Genomic DNA, 7248 nt, shown 5'->3' on the forward strand with positions numbered 1-7248 from the left:
CTTGGCAAAGTCCTGTTTGTTCAAGCACCACCGGTGCCATTCATGTAACCTAACGAGCAGTGGATATATATCGAATGAATGAATTAATAGGAAAACGAGTGAGAGCATCGAATGAGTAGAGCAGGAAATGTGGAGAGCGGTGTGAGAGTTTACAAGTGGCAGACGCACATTGATGTCTGCCACACGGGACGGCACCTGGAGGCCTAAGCATGGGGATCCTGGGTTCCGAAGCAATGAATTCAGGCCCTGGGGGCAGGGAGAACCAGATAACTCTCTGGTCACTAAAAGGACTCAGGTCACAATGCAGAAATCTTGTCGTTAGGAATGATGGGGAAGAGCGAGGAAATGGTCCACCGCGAGGCGATCAGAAGACACTCAGCCAGGAGTCTGTAAGGACGTAGTTTAAAAAAAAATTTCTTTTTAAATGTCCAGGAAAATCTGAAAGCTGAAAAAATGCAGAAACAAGGAAGAAATCGAGGAAAGCTCAGACCACGCCCCTTTGACACTGAGCCCACCTGGTGAAGCTAGAAATGTCCATTAGTTCCCCACAGTGGCATTTATTTCTATAATAAAAATCCAGCCATAAAGCCTTCAGGGGTGGCGAGAAGAAAACCAGGTGTAGTTGAGGTTTCGCGAAGCTCTCAAGCTCGCCCTCGTCCTTCCCAGATGTAAGGAGAGAGCCTCCAAGAATCCGAGAGAGAGAAAACTGTGAAACTTACAGGACATAACCACTTTTCCATTCATGTTTAAACCATGTGTCCTTGAGCAGAGACGCAACCCATATGATCCTGATCCATTTACACCTTACTCATCAAAATAGTTTTCCGGGAGCAATTTAGTGTCCACGAAGATTTTTTGCATCTTTCCAGAAAGATTTTAAATCCATTTTCCCCATAAAAACAGGAAGCCGTAATTGCCAACCGTCAGCTGACTCAATCATGAAGAAAAAGTTCAGAATCCCTTCAAACTATCAAGGCCATGCATTTTCGTAGTGACGCTAGATTTCCTAACCTCCCAAAAAAAGGACAGTGCTTGCCCAGTGAGTGGGTTGATTTCCCCGAGGTGTCACCAGAAGCTGACCTCACCCTGTGTTGTCTACTTTCTCCACAATAATCCTCCTCCCTCTTCCTCCCCTGCCTTTATTCCTTTCCACAAAGAAGTGTCATGTTTGCTTTACGGCAGGCTCTATCCTAAGCAACATTTTTTAATATTCAAGTACAGTTCACATATAATATTATATTAGTTTCAGGTATACGACATGGTGGTTCGACAATTATATTCCTTACAGTGCGATTACCAGAGTGTCTAGCAACCATGTGTCCCCCTCGAAGTTATTATGCTATTGACCATTTTCCCGATACTGTACATTACATCTCGTGACATGTATTTCTAAAGTGGCATTTATTTCTGGAGGTTCGGACCCCTTATTCCCCTTCACCTCTTTGCCCATCCCCTCGCCCAGCAACCATCAGCTTGTTCTCCATATCTATGAGTCTGTTTCTGTTTTATCTGTTCATTTGTTTTGTGTTTTAGAGTCCACATGTAAGTGAAATCATACGTATGTGTCTTTCAGTGTCTGAATTAGTTCACTTAGCATAATAGCCTCTAGGTTCATCTGTGTTGCTGCAAATGGCAAGACTTCACTCTCTTTTACGGCTGAGTAATATTCCAGTGTGTGTGTGTGTGTGTGTGTGTGTGTGTGTGTGTGTGTGTGTGTACCACAGGTTGTTTTTTCCCATTCATCTATCAATAGACACCTAAGTCACTTAACATTGTTATCGATGACTTGGATGAGGACAGCTCGGCTGCTGTAAAGTATGTGATAACATCAAACTAAGAGCACAGGCTAGCTGACTAGATGAGAGCAACTTTGGTTCTAGTACCATAATGAGTTATAAGGAGAAATGCAAGTACCGCCCTTAGGTATAAAATATGTCTATAGAGATATATAAATGCACAGCAAGGGTGCAATTTGTAAAGAAGTCACAGTCACAGTGTAAGAGGAACCTCAGCAAACTAAATTGGTTTCCAGTGCAGAGAAATCTAGATGGGAAAGAATCCAATCACTTGATCGCATAGAAAATGGGACCGTTTAGCCTCAAGATGAGAAAATTTGGGGAGAGTAAGACCACTCCTCGAATAAAGAAGAAGACAGATGAACAACTATCGATATGTTTTGTAGTCAGATTTGTACAGAAACCAGCAGACCTCATAATCCTCCAAACCTTTCTAGATCTGAAATTCTGTTTTTCCCCATCAAGGCCTACCCGTCGCTTCTCTGTCAGTGTACCCCAGCTAATGCAGAAATGGATAAACGCGAACAACCAGTTTGGAAAGCTCCAGTATAAAACGTTCGACGACTGGCTGTTGCATCAGCTTTTTGACTTGTTTTCTGTTCTCTCAGGCTCTTCTAAAAAGAGATGCCTGGCCAGTGAGAAGTGACCTTCTCTAAGATTGAAAGACATAATGAAATCCATGCCCGGACTCGAGTTATCTCATCAATTTGTAATCATCTCCCTTTTACATAAGCACATTCCCCAAGTCTTTTTTTAAAAAAACATCCATGAACCAAACACTCCTTTCCTTTCGGAATTTTTAGTTATTGAATTAAGAGGCAAATGTATCCGATGATGGAAGAAAATAACAGTGATTAATTCTTGTGACATTTACAGAAATGGGTTAAACTCTTTCTATGTAACTATTCTAAAGGTTGAGTACTTGGCCACTTTTTTTTTTTCCACATAACCATTAACAGTTGTGACTTGAAGAGTTCCAGAACACAAGACTGGACATTTGAATGACAAGCTAAGAGAGTACCTTGTGGAGAGCATTCGCTGTGTGTTCCATCCAAAATATTTCGCTTGGGAAAACTAAGACAAGCAAGTCAATTAACTTTACAAGAGAAAGGAAAAAAGAATTCAATTTTCTCTTCAGTTTACCACTGTGAGAATTGAAAAGACTCCACTTCCAAGAAAACTATTAATTTTTACAGTGTCAGCATGCTTTTTTACAAACTGCACTTTTACGATACCGTGGTCGGTGCTGGAAACATTTACACTCAAGAGGAAAGCCTGAGCTTTTGCAAAGCGGAGGGAGAGTATCATAGTTCGACCATCTGATCCATTTTTAAAAACACCATATCTAAGCCTACAGAACAAGGGCTGTTAACGTTGTTTAAAGTCTTTTGTGAGACACCTTCTGAGGGTTGTCTTCTGCTGTGTCTCTCCTTTGTCTTACCTCCCACCATACCCTGCGGGTTCCAAGAGTGCATGCTGTCGCCGAAGCCAGGTTGCCAGGTGTCACACGCACAACCCACATGTCAACAAAAACGCCTCGGGCCCCAGCAGGACTTAATTCGCTGCCTCCCACGTCTTCTTTGGGCGAGAGAAGAGCAGCCCACGTGACTGAAGGGATGGAAAGAATTCCCGTCAGGAAAGGTTCAAGGAACTGGGGGAATTTTGTCTACAAAAGAGAAAGAGTGAGTGGAACGAAGTCCCTTGGTGCATTGAGATTGCTTGTGTGAAGGCAACGTACGAGTAAATAAATAAATAAATATCCTCCACGTCCGCGGGAAGCCAACAGAAGAAAATGAGCTTCAGTGACATCCAGGGAGTTCGTCCCTGGACAAAAGAAGGTCATTTAGAGGTCTGAGTGATAAGGCATGGGACGGGTCTCCTCTGGGAGGTTACAGAGCAAGACCCCCTGCAGAGCTTCCGTAAGAGAAAAGCTGCCCTTTGCCTTGGATGAGCCAAACAAGGAACATCTGTGGCTGAAATGCAGAACTGGGGTCTGGTGGCCCAGTAACGCCAGCCAGAGATGAACCCCGCCTGTGGGAAAATACACCCAGAACTTGCCTGGGGAACCAGTTCTAGTACTCAGCGCCACTCCCTGTCACGGAGTCCCTCTTTGTGGGCTCCAGGTCCATGACTTAAGGTCAGATCTTTCTCCGTGGCAGTGAGGACACACGACACCCATGAGCGGTCCTCAGTTTCCCTGGTGTGGAGGCACTCTATCGAAGCTTTCTCTCACATGCCCATCCTACGCCATGACTACAGAGCTCTTCAAAGGACAGGATTCTTCCGACCATGGATGAAAGAGGCTCAGGTGCACCTGGGGGTCTCAAAGGTACATGCATCAAATTCAACCGAACACAATAGATATCTTTGGGGGACTCCTCTTTGCCCAACTCCAAGCTAAGTGCCGGGCGCGTACACAATAAGGACGTCACATTGTCTACCTCGAGTCGCTAAAATATTTTAGGTAAAAATGAGGCATATTCATGTCATAGAAGTAGAATGAGACAGTTTTTGTTAAACGACAATATGACGGAGTGAATAAGTGCCGAAGAAATCAGAGATGACAAGGACACCTGTGAACTAGGCCAGGCTTCATGCAGGCGATGGGACAACGTTTGGGAATCTGAAAGCGTCTCTGAGCTAAGTTTCCATCTAAATGACTTCCCAGATTGACTCACGCCCTCTTCTCTCTCTACAAAGCTCACTGACCGATACCCACAAGCAGCTGATCGCTTTTAGCTTGTAGGTGGCTTGTCTTGTTTCTAAATGGGAGCATTTCATAGCAGCTGACTATGTTTTTACATGAAGTTTTCAGTGTTTTATTTTTAGCGTCTTTACTAGAAATCCACTGGAAAGCATGGTTTGTATAAAAGACAGCGTGAGCTCTAATCCCTGGACTCATATTCAGAAAAAATTAATTAGCTTTGGCCATAAATTGTTTTTTCGGTCATTCATTATGCGTTCATTTATATGCTTTTAAGGTAAGAGAAAATGTAAATGTTTAAGTATATGTACTATCATTTTTAATATTTCGGCTTTAAATGGCTTAATTAATCTGTCAACTGCTCACCCCATAGCATTGGATCATAGCGCTTTTCTTGCCAAAAGTGACATAAGAAGCATTGGATCAGAGGGGAAAGAATGGATTCTAGCTTTTACTCTCCATTGGAACTCGGTCAAGACCATTCCCTCCCCAGCCCCAGTTTTCAATTCCATAAAAGAACTGAGGCAAAGCAGGTCTCTCGGTGGCCTCTTCCAGCCTTGGCATTCTATAACTCGGTGATACCAGCTCTCATGAGCTCTCCGTGCATTGCAAGCCCATAATAAATACCTGTTAACTAACAAACATTTGCACTGTCCCCCTGTTCTACTGTCCCAACCTAGTGCATCTTTAAATGTTCTGGGGCTTCGGCACCCCTAGAGCTGATCTTATTTCTCCACGTAACTACTTTTTCTCAGTAGGAAACGTGGTATCTTAACTTCTATCTTCACTGGGTTTGAAACAGAGGGAGAGCAAGGTATATGAGAAAAAAAAATACACTTCTTACAATTAGGAAAATATGAGAATTATTAGGGGACACTTGCTTTGGGCAAAAACAAATTCTCTATGATACGAGATATGAGATATGAGAAATATGCTAAATTCTCTTTATGTAGAGACAGGATGCATCATCCCAACAAAGAAGCACTTTTATATCCTCGCCTGGAGAAAAAAGAATAAGGACCCAAAAATGCAAATAAAATGAGAAGGATACTAAATGAGATATGAAATTCTGGATTTGATTCTGGAAATAAATAGGACATTAGTGGGAAAACTGGCAAACTCTGAATAAATGCTATAATTTAATTAATAATAATGTGCCAAGGTTAATTTCTTAGTTTCGACAAATATACCATGGTTATGTGAGATGTAAAAATTAGGGGGAGTATACGACTTACGGGAATTATCTATACTATCTTTGCAATTTTTCCGTAAATCTAAAATTATTCCAAAATAAAAAGTATATACAAAAAAAGAAGAAGAAGAAAGAAGCACAAAAGACAATAGAGACATACAGAGAAAGAGAGGGTTTTATAGCAAGAGAGACAAAGAGGTAAAGAGACAAGGAGCCATAAAAGAAAAACAGATAGAGAGTGATGAATAAATACAGCTCGGTCTTAGTTTGGACCTATTTCTGTTGTGGGCTCGTTAGTCTGTGCCTTCAGTTTTCTACAGCTGTCGTCTACAGGAAGTAGGCTGTGAGTATTCGACAGTTTTCTGCTAAAACGCTGTGTTGTAATAAAAGCAGCTCCTCCCCCATTCGCTTACTGCTACACCAAACAGTACCGGTATAGAAAAAAATCCTGTGATTTATACTTTACGTGCATAAAAAAGATTTAGTAATTAAGGGTAACCCATGACATCACTCTGATCCAAACTCGCAACGAGGGAAATCATTTTTCCAGCAAACGTGGAAATCTCGCTGGGTCACCCCCACGCCCTTTGCTCTGATATTGAATTTCTCTGAAAAGCAACTTTTGTACACACGTGTCTATTATCCTTGTGTTTGGAGATCACCATCCTGCAACCCAGGGGTGGGGTGGGGGGACATTCAGCCCATTCTCCTACTGACAGGACCAAAGCCCTGGAACTCTAACTTTTTGCCATGGTTTTAACGGAATGATTTCCTCCCAGGAGTTTGGGATCACTCTCAGGCCCAAAGGACATTTCTGTAAGTCATCAGAGGCAAACTGGGACACGAAATACTTGCCATCAGCCCAGGAGGCAAGTAATTACTTGTCCATGTGTGCATTACTTGCACACATGGGCAAATGACAGGATATATATTTTCCACTGAGGAGCAAAGAGATAGTCAGAGATGAAGTTTCTATGAATGGGGCAATAAATGTCCGTGGTCCCCTCGGTTACCTTTCCCTCTTATATGTGCCTCTCCTTCCATCGAGGACCAATGGAGCCAAAGTGGTGGGAGCAGAAAGAGAGGAAAAGGTTGTCTAAGAACATACAATCTTAAGGGTTTCCAGAGGAAATACGGCGACTTTAGGAATTATTGTTCATCTTTATGTCCCAGGATCTAATAGATATTCACATCACACATTCTGCAATATTGGTTTAATTGAACCAAATAGAATCAGGTAAAAATAGAATTTTAGTGCTAGAGTTTATCATCTCATCCAATTCTTTCATTATTTCAGCACTTAGCCATAGAAATAAAATGAGAAGCGCCAGTGTATACCAGTCAGGGCGGTTAGCAGGGGAGAACCACTCTTCTCACGGTCATTATAATCTACAAATGGATCTTGACCGTCGACTACAGAGTGTGAAGTGAGTGAGCAGCAGCCCCGACAGGCTGCTGTATGGTGACGGATACCAAGCAGACGTGGCGGTGCTTACCTGGAGTCAGGCAGTCAAGGGAAGCAAAGATACAACACAATACTCGCAAAACCTTGAGTG

Source organism: Pteropus vampyrus, unplaced genomic scaffold (assembly GCF_000151845.1).
Source record: "Pteropus vampyrus isolate Shadow unplaced genomic scaffold, Pvam_2.0 Scaffold121, whole genome shotgun sequence".
In the NCBI taxonomy this organism is placed as follows: domain Eukaryota; kingdom Metazoa; phylum Chordata; class Mammalia; order Chiroptera; family Pteropodidae; genus Pteropus; species Pteropus vampyrus.